Source organism: Narcine bancroftii, chromosome 8 (genome assembly GCF_036971445.1).
Source record: "Narcine bancroftii isolate sNarBan1 chromosome 8, sNarBan1.hap1, whole genome shotgun sequence".
In the NCBI taxonomy this organism is placed as follows: Eukaryota; Metazoa; Chordata; class Chondrichthyes; order Torpediniformes; family Narcinidae; genus Narcine; species Narcine bancroftii.
In genome coordinates, this window is record NC_091476.1 from 28,444,831 (window position 1) to 28,457,271 (window position 12,441).

General features: G+C 34.3%; 1 protein-coding gene across 4 annotated transcripts in view; it reads left to right on the top strand.

Moving 5' to 3' along the window:
- The window catches only part of znf711 (zinc finger protein 711), a 57,432-nt gene that overhangs the window by 6,548 nt on the left and 38,443 nt on the right, over positions 1-12,441 (top strand). The window contains exons 2-3 of one of the 4 annotated variants that reach the window (XM_069893399.1): positions 2,282-2,411; positions 2,889-3,057. The exons of 1 other annotated variant lie outside the window; for it this stretch is intronic. The gene's annotated coding sequence lies outside the window, so the exon portion shown is untranslated. Of the gene's footprint in view, positions 1-2,281; positions 2,412-2,888; positions 3,058-9,128; positions 9,233-12,441 lie in introns of those variants that run through there. 2 more of the 4 variants (XM_069893398.1, XM_069893401.1) reach the window with 2 other exon arrangements.

Here is a 12,441-nt window from a genome sequence, read left to right on the forward strand (position 1 = left end):
ATTTGGGGAATTTTCTTTATAATGATGAGAATTCTTATGTCATCAGAAGTGGAGGTCTTCTTAGCTGACCATTCCCTTTGTGATTACTGAGCTCACCAGTATTTTCTTCTTAATGATATTCCAAAAAGTTGAATTTGGTAATCCTAAGGTTTGAGCGGTTTCTTTTTGTTTTTTAGCCACTTAATGGCTTCTTTGACTTTCATTGGCACAACTCTGGTCCTCATGTTGAAAATAGCAACTACAGACTCCAAAGGTGCTCTAAAGCTTAGCAGGAAGCCTATTTCTCTTATACCTGTACCAGTGAAACAATTAAACATACCTGAGTAAACACAAACACATGTGAAGCCAAATGTCCCAAACATTATGGTGCCCTGAAATGATAAAAAGTGCTGTTGTTTGTACATGGTCAAATCAAATTATATGCTAATAACCTTGAATAAATCTGGAATGTGCAACTTCTTTTTAAAATACCTTTATTGAGTTTAATTTTTAAAAAAACCCATTCACATATTAATCTACTACATGGGATGAAATATTTAAAAAAAAGACATAATTCATACTTCTCAGATAATACCTTAAATATACTTAGTATAAATCCATTTTCAAAACATTTTATAAAAAAAAAGAAAAACAGAAAAGAAAAGGCCCCCCCCCCATTAATCAAACTCTTCCCTCTAAACAACGTTAACTTGCATATTTAATGTACATAGGAACTGAAAGACAACATGTGGAAACTAGACAATGCTGCTTAGGAGCATCCAAACACCCTGATTCTTTTAAATTATGGTAATACTCCATGAAAATTCACTAAAATGTGCTATAAAAATTCACCTTTGCATCTTTAATATTATATCTGATTTTTTTTTTCTATTTAGAAAATACATAACCTCCTGTAACCAATGAATATTAGTAGGAAGTGTTGTTTTTCCATTTCATCAAAATTGCCCATCTAACTATCAATGAGGTAAAAGCTAAAATTCACTTCAGAGATGAAGGCAATAATATTTCCTCTTATTAAACTACCCTATAGTCATTTTTTTTCCCAGATGTCTACAGATCAGACATTTTATTCAGTTCAAGTTTTCTGATTTTCCATGAATTTCTGAAACATTCTTGATTCACTTTTTGACTCAATTTTCTCATAGAAGTTCAATATCAATTATTTAATAGATTTGAGAACCGCTTCGCTAGTTAAGATCAAGAGTGATTGGAAACATGATTTGGATTTATTACTTACAGATGAGGACTGGGCTATTCTAAATTTGATTAATGAATTCTCATTTTGTGCACAACATTGTTTATAGCAATTCAAAATGGCGCATAGAACATATATTTCAGAAGTTAAACTATCTCTTCTATTCTGATATTATCCATTATGTGATAAGTGCAACATTGTTGAGGCTTCATTGGACGTCCTAGTTTTGAAAATTTTTGGAAAAATTACTTTCAAACTTTATCAATCATTTTTAAGGTCAAATTAGAACCATGCCCCTTAATTGCTCTATTTGGTTTTTCTCATGGAATGTGCACCTTAATCACATGTGAATTGTTTGATTTTCAATATGAAATTGTGGAGTACAGGGGCAAATAAAAGAAAAAAAAGTATCTTTGTTCCAAACAGTATGTTTGGTTATAAAAATGCAGAATCAGATAGGGAAGGAATTCCCATTTAGGCAGATAGTGCAGAAAAAACCATAATCATAGAAATGTAACTGAACATTAGTTCAGCTACTTGATGCTCTCATTAATATTCCTTCCATGAAATGTAGTTTGAGCAAACTACAGTAAACCCTCTGGTATCTGGCACCTAGGGGATTTGTAGATGTTGGTTAAGTGAACTTCCCAGCTGCTTGAGATGGTGTGTTGCGTTATTGGTGAACTAAAGGCAAGGTACACTCATTTTAAACTTGTGTATTTTTAAGATTTATTTTCCACAATTTTTTTGCCAGTTGCTTGAATTCCGGATTACCAGGGTTTTACTCTAAATATATTTGTAGTAAGTAGCGTATTATGCAGAACCTTTAATTTCTTGTCTGCTTTTATATATGATGTACATTTATAGAGAATTGTCATTTAATGGTCAGTAGAATTTGTAAGTTTTGTTCAAAAATCAGAATTCTAACCTTAAATTTTGATTTTTTTTTTTTAAATGACTTGTCATGTTGACCACTTTATTTTGTTTTACAAAAGATGAATGTTTTACGTTGGACCTGAAAAGCTGGTTGTGAATTTGTTGATGTTACAGTGTACTGACGTTCATTCACCTATATTACCTTCACAGATAAGATTTTCTCCATTTGGCTGATTTTGAGGGCTAACATTCAAAGTGGAAATTATGGAGAAGTTCATATTTTAAATTCTTCAGATTGAGAATTATTGTTGATGCACAATGACGTGGCGCTCTAAAACATGTAAGTAAAATAAGGGGGAAAAAATTCACAATAGGTCTTGTATGTGCTGTGTGGGGATGGGGAAGCAATGAATTGGATTGAACTGTGGCATTCAAGGAATTGAGTAAGCATCAGAAAGAAAAACAGAATTGTAGAGGTATGGAGAGAGCACAGGGTGATGGAATCAGATGGATTATTCTTCATAGAACCAAAATGACCATAACAAGCCAAATGTCCTCTTTCCATTCTGTAATTTATGCTGAAGCAAACTGGTCAATAATTAAAATAATATTGAATTGTAGAGCGGGCACCTTTTAAACTACCATACTTCATTTCACCAGAATTGGATGCACTCTTGAAAAATTTGAATGCAATAATTTGTAATTTTCGTGCTTTTTAAAGTACTGCAGGGAATGCAGAAATAAAAAAGCATAAATTTATATGGTGCCTTTTACAACTTGAAGTGATTTTAATGTTTTGACAACTCTTGATTTTTAGTGACATTTTAAAACAATGAAGGAGTCTGTAAGAAGGTCGTCATGGTGATCCATGGACTGAGTTTCTAGTTGCTCTACTTGTGGAATTGTATCAAGTAAAGTATCCTGGCCAATATTTGATTCTTCAACCAAGCTCAAAATATTATCTTGTCATTATCATATTCAAGAATGTGAGCATATAAACTTGCCTGCTTATTTATAATAAATAATAATAAATCAATGACTGTTAGAGTTGAGTCTCAGTTATCCAAGATAATGGAGGGGAGCCCATCTATCAATTATACAGGTTAAAAAGCATCAAATATGTTGCAGAACAGTTTCTTTAGTAAGTAATGTAATTAAATATGCTCCAGCTTAGAAAACAGTGGCCTGCCATGGCGTAATTGGAAAATTGGGGCTAGAATGGCATACTACAATTGATCTGTAAAACTGAAAAAATATAATGCACTTAAAACAAAAGAAATTGCTTTTAATTGATTGATTAAAAACAATATCTAATTAAAGAATAATGAATAAGAGTTTGCCTAAACAAGCTTTTTTTTAAAAAAAGGTAGACAATGCCATTCAAATGAATTAGGCCATCAATTGCAGAAAACAAAGGGCCCAGATAGGAAGTACACCAGGCCCTTAGATCAGTAATTTGCAGAATAACAATAAAGACCAGGACAGAGCAAGGTTCAAATGTGTACATAATCTGACCTTTTAATTTGTTCCTGACAAGCTCCTTGCAACTAGCTAGTGGTGCTCCAGGGACCTAATCAGTTGGCTATCAATATGTTTACAGTTACTGTTTCTTTCTCTAGTGATAGATTTTGAACCAATTATCTTCGTCAGAATTTCCATCTCAAATGGTCTGACTTGAGTCTTTCAAGCACGTCTTCATAATTCCAGTACTTGCCCTAATCTGAAGTAAAAATGTTTTTAAAGTGGAAAATAGTTTTGTAACTTTATTGAGCTAATGACAGACCATAATTAACACTGATTGAAGAACAATTAAAATGCAGTTATTACCTCACAAAAGAAATTCTTGGAAATAAGCTCAGATTTTGGAACTACTGCTTGATTCTTTGCATATCTATTATATTTTTAAATATTTTTGAGTTTAATAAAAAAAATGCACACATATAAATCCAATACATAAGATAGAATATAAGAAAATATAAATAATTTGTACATTTCAAATAAAACCTTGATCATACATAGTACATCCTCTAAATGTGGTAAGTGTACAACTCAGGAAGGTTCTTTATATCATATGTTCTGGCTATGTCCCTCCCTTTGTAACTACTGGAAAGAGGTATTTACTACACTATCTTTAATTTTTGATATAGATCTCTATCCAAATCCTTTTATTGCTATTTTTGGAATGAGTGGACCAATGGACTTAATTTTGATTCCATCTCAATCCCATGTAGTTGCTTTTGCTGCCCTGATTGCTAGACGGCTCATTTTGCTGTGGTGGAAAGATATTGTCTCTCCCACACATACACAATGGTTATTGGATTTGACGGCATCCTTCTAGAGACAATTAGATGCTCAACTACCAAAATGAGTAAAACATTTTTTCCTCTTTGGGATTCCTTTTTAAATTATTTTTATAATTTATCGATCAATTATTTTTGCTCTTTATTAATTTTTAAAAATTTCTTCATTTTTTGAATAGTATTGAAATTAGTAGTTGATGTCTGGCTTTGATTGTAATCGCTCAGATAATAGGTTGGAGTTAGAAATTATATTAGTTATAGATTTTTTTCTTTTTTTCGTTTCCTTTTTAATCGACAACTGTATCTTGTTTACAGTTGTTTACTATCTAATTTTAATTTACTTTTACCTGAATTTTATATATATATATCAATGTATTTGATATTATTATTTTCTCAAAAAACAATAAAAAGATTGAAAAAGAAAGATCATATATAGTACAAATTGTGTGCACCCTTCCCAATCAAACCAATATATCAAAATAATTAAAAAAAAGGAAAAAGGAAATCCCCCTCCCCCATTAATCAAACCCCTCCCTCTAAACAAGGTAAACTTGCATATCTAATATACACAGGAAACAAAGGAAGACATTTGGAAACCAGACAATGCTGCTTAGGAGCATCCAAGCACCATAATTCTTTAAATTATGGTAATACTCCATGAATGGGCCCCATGTCTTATAAAAGTTCACATTTACATCTTTAACATTGTACAAATAGGTGGAGTGCTGTCTTTTAATTTCATCAAAATTGCCCATCCAGCTGTCAATGAGGTAAAAGCTAAAATTTGCTTTTGAGATGAAGTCAATAATATTTCTTCTTGAGAAAAAACCAAATAGAGCAATTAAGGGGAAGGTTCTAATTTAACCAAAAAAGGACTGATAAAGTTATTTGTATATCATGCCAATAATCTCACAAAATTGGACGTTAATAAATTGAGATTTCAGATTTATTGTCAGAGCACATACATGACATCACATATAATCCTGAGATTCGTCTTCTTATATGACAAGGCAGAATTACCACTTATTGGTAGTGCAAAAACTGTACACAGCGTATACATGTGAACGAATAAAGAACTGTAAACAGATAATGAATGTAAATGAACTGCAATAAAGAGAGAATTTTTAAAAAAATCAATAAAGTGCACAAATAAGAGTTTTTAAATGAGTCCCTGATTGAATTTGTTGAGGATTCTGATGGTAGAGGGGTAGCAGCTGTTCCTGAACCTGGTGGTGTGAGTCTTGTGGCACCTATACCTCTTTCCTGATGGCAGCAGCAAGAACAGAGCATGTGCTGGGTGGTGTAGATCTTTGATGATTGCTGCTCTCCAACGGCAGCGTTCCTTGCAGATGTTCTTGATATTGGGGAGGGATATGCTCAGGACTATTGGTGTTTCCGTACCAGATCATGATGCAACCACTCAAAATACTTCACACATCTGTAGAAATTTCTCAGGGTTCTGTTGTTATAACAAATCTCCACACACTCCTGAGGAAGTAGAAGCGCCGACGTACTTTCTTTTTGATGCCATCAGTGTATTGGGTCTAGGAAAGATCCTCTGAGCTAGTGACTCCAAATAACTTAAATTTGCTTTCCCTCACCACCTCTGATCCATCCAATGATTGTATGCCTCTGGTTTCCCTTCCTGAAGTCAACAATTAGCTCCTTAATTTTGGTGACATTAAGTGCAAGGATGCTGGTGCACCATTTACAATCTTGCTCCTGTATCCTGAGTCATCATCTTTATACAGCCCACGACTGGTGGTATAGTTGACAAATTTGGTCAATGATGTTATTATCAAACTGGTAGATGTCAAGTGAGTAGAACAGGGGCTAAGAATGTAGCCCTGTAGTGCTCCAGTACCGATGAAGATTGTGGAGGAGATGTTTTCCATCTTCAGTAATTGTGGTCTGGAGGTGAGGAAATCCATGATCCAATGGAGTGTTGAGTCCCAAGTCTTTCAGTTTGTAGATGATAAAGAGCACCCTGATGAATGCATCTTTATTGTCCAGGTTTTCCAGTGCTTTGTGTAGAGCCAGTGAAACACTTCATCACTGTTGTTGAAAGTGTTGCTGGTCAATAGCCATTAAGGCAGGTTACTACACTCTTGAATACCAGTATGATTGATGCCCGTTTGAAACAGGTGGGTACCACACCCAGCTGGAATGAGCTATTGAAGATAACCGTGAATATGTTGGTGTTGGTCAGTGCAGATTTTTAATACTCGGCCAGGTACTCCATCCGGGCTGGATGCTTTCCTCATAATCACTCTCCTGAAGACAACACACACTTATCCCCTGTAACAGACAGGATGGGATCATCAGAGGATGTAGGGGTGAGGAAGGTGGTTCTTTGCTGTTGCTATTGTCATATTGGATGTGGAAGGCAATGAGTTCCTCTGGGAGCAAAGCTTTGCCATATGCTACTACACCAGATTTGATTTTATAGCAGGTTATGGCATTTAGGCCTTGCCACAGCTGTCGGTATCCCTTGTCGCTTTCATTTTCCTCTGGACTTAAATGCCTGTGATGAGGCTCTCAGCAGGTTCTGGATTTCTTTGTTCATCCAGGGCTTCTTGTTGGGGAAAACACTAAATGATTTGAAGGGGGTTACATTCATCCACAGCTGTTTTGATAAAAGTCTGTGACAGCTCTGGTGTAAACATTCAGATCCTTAGCTGAGTCTTTGAACACCACCCAATCTGTTGACTTGAGGAAGTCCTTTAACAGTTCTTCAGCCTCCTGTGACCACCTTCTAGCTGTCCTGATCTCCGGAGTCTCTCTTTTTAAGCGCTATCTATATGAAGGCAGAAAGAGCACAGCCAAAATGCAGTCTCAGGAAAGAACAGTAGGCTTTCCTTTTCTTGGTGTGGTAGTAATCAAGGGCGCTGGGACCTCTGGTACAGCAGTTTACATGCTGGTGGTAGTTGGGCAGGGTTTTCTTGACACAGGCCTGGTTAAAGTTGTCGGCCGCATTATGCAGCTCCGCAAGTGCCTGTTTGTAATCAGCATTGGTAGGGATATAAACACTGGTGAGAATCACTGGAGAACTCTCGGGTTAGATAGAAGGGTCTGTATTTAATCGAGATTTGCTCTAAGGCAGTGGTTCTCAACCTTTTTCTACTCACTTACCACTTTTAAGTATTTCCTATGCCATAGGTGCTCTGTGAGTAGTAAGGGATTTTTTAAAGGTAGTATATGGGTGGAAAGAAAAAGTTTGAAAACCACTGTTTTAATTGACTTGTTATGTGCAAGGTTTCATAACTCTAAAGGAAATGGGCCATGACAATTTTTCTCAAGCAAAATATTTCAATAACATTTGGGTCTAGAGCAGTGATTCTCAACCTTCCCTTCCCACTCACCTGCCTTAAGCAATCCCTTACTAATCACAGAATACCTATGGCATAGGGAATGCAAAGTGATATTTGGGGAGGGAAAGAAGAAGGTTAAGAACCACTGCTCTAAGGTATTATAAGCTGTGGATGGATACAAAAAAAATAGATGTTGAACAGCTGGATCAAGTGTGTCTTGCATTCATTAAGACCACAGTTTATCTCTGTGGCCTCACTCTTCTGTCTCTGTTTCTCATTGTCCTTGATTCCCTTGTCTTTCAGAAATGTATTATTCTTCACTTGAAATGCTTCAAATAATTTTTTTCCCCTGTGATCCTTGATTCAAGAACTAAATGCATGGAATTTATTTCAAATTTTGAATCACGAGTTTTGTATAAGCATGTTTTAATCTTTAGTTTAACTATAAAAAGTAATTTTTCAATTATTACTCCTTTTTTTTACAGGCGAACAAAATAAAGCTTTTTTAATTGTATTTCAGTACATGTGACAATAAAGCATTCGTTCATTCATCCTATCCTTTTTTGAAAAAGGTAGTTGTACAGTGATCTTTGGCCTAGGAAAAGTGCTAAACTGAAACCATTACCTTTGGTGATACATCAGTGCAGTTTTAGAACTCAAGATTATTCCAAAATACAGCTGAGTAAGTGTCTTGACCCCATTTATCCAATGGCCTTGTTCTAATAATAGAAACTTAAAGGTTTGTAAAAAAAAAAAATTAATACAACCAAACCAATTTGGCTTGAACTGGAGCTACAAACAACCAATTCGGGGAATTCAATTTTGAATATCTTATTCAAGAATTTTTAAACCACAACAGTAAATACATTCATTTCAATAAAAAAACTTTCAAAAAAATTATACATGTGGTATACAAAATTCCCCCCTCCCTCCCCAAACCCTCAAAAAAGGAATAGAAAAATGAAAAAAACTGAAGAATGTCAAGAGAGTAAACAATATAGTGTAAAGTTTTTAATAGTATAATGATGCTGGAGTTTACCAAGAGATGAGGTCTTCAGAGAGTCTATTAAACATTTATACCTACAGTTTTCAAGAATGGGTGCCATATTTTTCAAAATACCTGATATTTATTTAGTAAACGATAAGTAATCCTGTTGGGGGAACTCAGTGGGCCAAGCAGCATCAGTAGAAGAAAAGAATGGTCAAAGTTTTGTGCTGTAAATTTTCATCAAGACTGAGGGTGCAGAGGGGAGGCAGCTGGTATAACTTGGACAGGGTGCGAGATTGGACAGGGGCCAGTGGGGGTTTGGTTAATCACGGGGGAGTGAAGGGTGATGAACAAGGGCAATTGATTGACAGGTGCCAGACAAACAAAGAGAGAAAAGAAAAATGGTGGAGGAAGATGAGTCATAAGATTGAACAGTCATTAATATACACATATTCCTTAATGTATGACCCATGTACTCAGACATTTTTTAAAGTTGGATGCAAGCTACTGGTATGAAAATATCATCAAATTTCAAGTGATCCCTTCTTTACAAACATTTATGGTAAGATTTTGGAGCTAAATTAAATTTGTCTTATGGATAATGTTACAGGTCAGGAGTAGGTAGCTCAAGTTCACTGTTGCTTAGCATGACGCAGCAATATTTATCTTGACAACAAGCCCTAATTTATTGCACTATCAATGGTTTAATAAAAATGAAAATGTAAATCGGTTCAAGCACTGAAAAACCCTCACTGGGTTTCAATGACACAGAATCATTAATGGGAGCACAAAATTGCTCTAGGTGAGCAAGTTCTGTGCAACCTCACAACCTGCACAGAAATACACATAATTGGAGAAGAAACAAAAAAAAAGCATTGGTCAACAACATCTTGATTGCTTAGTTGAATAAAATTTCCCAATAGTTACCTTTTATTCCTTGCTTAACAATTGTCTTTTTTTAAATATTTTTTTATTTTTCACACTGTGAACTATATCAACCAAAATATATATAAACGTTTCTCATTAAATATACACAGTGGCGTTTTCTCCCTTTTTTCCCCCCCTACCCTCCCTTCCCCCCTCCAAAACCAATAAATATTCAACATAAATAATACAATAAAACCATAGAACAATGTCTTCACACAATGAAAAATAAACAAGAAAAATGTGTCATCTACTTTTACACACTGAATCAAGTCATTTTGTCTTTTTATCATTTTAGGGGGTGGAGGTCCGAGGCAAGTCCTCTCTGTTATGTTCCATGTATGGTTCCCAAATTTGTTCAAATAATGTCACTTTATTTTTTAAATTGTATGTTATTTTTTACAATGGAATACATTTATTCATTTCCATGTACCATTGCTGTATTCTCAGGGTCTCTTCCATTTTCCAAGTTGACATTATACATTTTTTTGCTACTGCTAAGGCTATCATAATAAATCTTTTTTGCGCTTTATCCAATTTGAGGCCTAATTCCTTACTTCTTATGTTACTTAGAAGAAAGATCTCTGGATTTTTTGGTATGTTATTTTTTGTGATTTTATTTAATATCTGATTTAGATCTTCCCAAAACATTTTCACTTTCATACATGCTCAAATTGCTTGTACTATTGTTCCCATTACCTTCTTACAGCAAAAACATCTATCTGATAATGTTGGATCCCACTCTTTTAACTTTTGAGGCGTTATATCTAACCTGTGTAACCAATTATACTGTATCATGTGTAACCTTGCATTTATTGTATTCTTCATAGTTCCAGAACATAACTTTTCCCATGTTTCATTTTTTATCTTTATGTTTAAATCCTTTTCCCACTTTTTTTTTAGGTTTATAGCTTATTTCATAATTTTTCTTGTCTTGCAGCTTAATCTACATGTTCATTATAAATCTTTTAATTATCATTGTGTCTGTAATCACATATTCAAAGCTGGTTCCTTCTGGTAATCTCAGTCTGTTTCCCAATTTATCCTTTAAATAAGCTTTCATTTGATGATATGCAAACATTGTACCATGAGTTATTCCATATTTGTATTTCAGCTGTTCAAATGTTAATAAATTATTTCCCAAAAAAACAATTTTCTATTCTTTTGATTCCTTTTCTCTCCCATTCTCTAAAGGAAAGGTTGTCTATTGAAAAAGGGATTAGTGGGTTTTGGTATTTGGTAATTCGTTTTTTTCCTTTCTAAGTGGATCTTCTTCCATATATTAAGTAAATGATGCAATACTGGTGAGCTTTTATATTGCACCAGCTCTAGTTCTATCTTAGTCCAGTCTGGTTTTTCCCTTGTCTGGTTAAAATCTGATAAATACCTTAATTGTGCGGCTCTATAATAATTTTTAAAGTTTGGTAACTGCAAACCACCTTGGTTATACCTCTCTGTTAATTTATCTAATGCTACCCTTGGTTTCCCCCCTTTCCACAAGATTTTCCTTATTATTCTCGTTGGTTCATTAATGAATTTCTCTGTTAAGGGAATTGGCAACGATTGAAATAAGTATTGTATCCTTGGGAAAACATTAATTTTAATGCAATTTGCCCTCATTATCAATGTTAGTGGTAATTCTTTCCAATGTTCTAAGTCTTCCTGCAATTTCTTTATTAATAGCTGATAATTTTGTTTGTACAAGTGGCTTAAGTTATTATCTAACCTGATCCCTAGGTATCGGATTGCTTGTGCTTGCCAGTTAAATGGTGATTCTTTTTTAAATTCTGTATAATCCGCGTTACTCATTGGCATCACTTCACTTTTATTTGCGTTGATTTTTTACCTCGATATTTCTCCATACTCCTTCAATTTCTTATGTAATTCTTTTATTGATATTTCTGGTTCTGTTAGGTTTACTATGATGTCATCTGCAAATAAGCTGATTTTATATTCCTTCTCCTTCATTTTTATCCCTTTTATTTTATTTTCTGTTCTTATCAGTTCTGCCAATGGTTCTATTGCTAAGGCGAACAATGAAGGGGATAATGGACATCCCTGTCTGGTTGACCTACTTAATTTAAATTGGCTTGATACATATCCATTTACTGTTACCTTTGCCAATGGCCCATTATACAATGCTTTAATCCAATTAATATATTTTCTAGTAGATTGAACCTCTGTAACACTTAAAATAAATAGTCGCATTCTACTCTGTCAAAGGCTTTTTCTGCGTCTAAAGCAACAGCCACTGTTGGCTTCTTATTTCCTTGAACTGCATGAATTAGATTAATAAGTTTACAGACATTATCCGCTGTTCGTCTTTTCTTAATAAATCCAGTTTGATCCTGTTTTACTATTTTTGGTACATAATCGGCCAATTTGTTTGCTAATAATTTTGCTATTATCTTATAATCTGAATTAAGCAGAGATATTGGTCTATATGATGCTGGTGTTTATGGATCCTTCCCCGTCTTTGGTATACTGTAATTATTGCTGTCTTACATGAATCTGGCAAGTTTTGTGTTTCTTCTATCTGGTTCATTACTTCCAGGAGAGGAGGAATTAATAATTCTTTAAATGTTTTATAGAATTCTATTGGGAATCCATCCTCTCCAGGTGTTTTATTGTTCAGCAGGTATTTTAATATATCCTGTATTTCCTCTATTTCAAATGGTTTTATCAGCTTGTTCTTCTTGCAATTTCAGCAGTTCAATTTTAGCTAAAAACTCTTCTATTTTATCATCTTTCCCCTCGTTCTCAATTTGGTATAATTGTTCATAAAATTCCTTAAAGTTTTCATTAATCTCCATTGGGTTATATGTAATTTGTTTGTCCTTTTTCCTT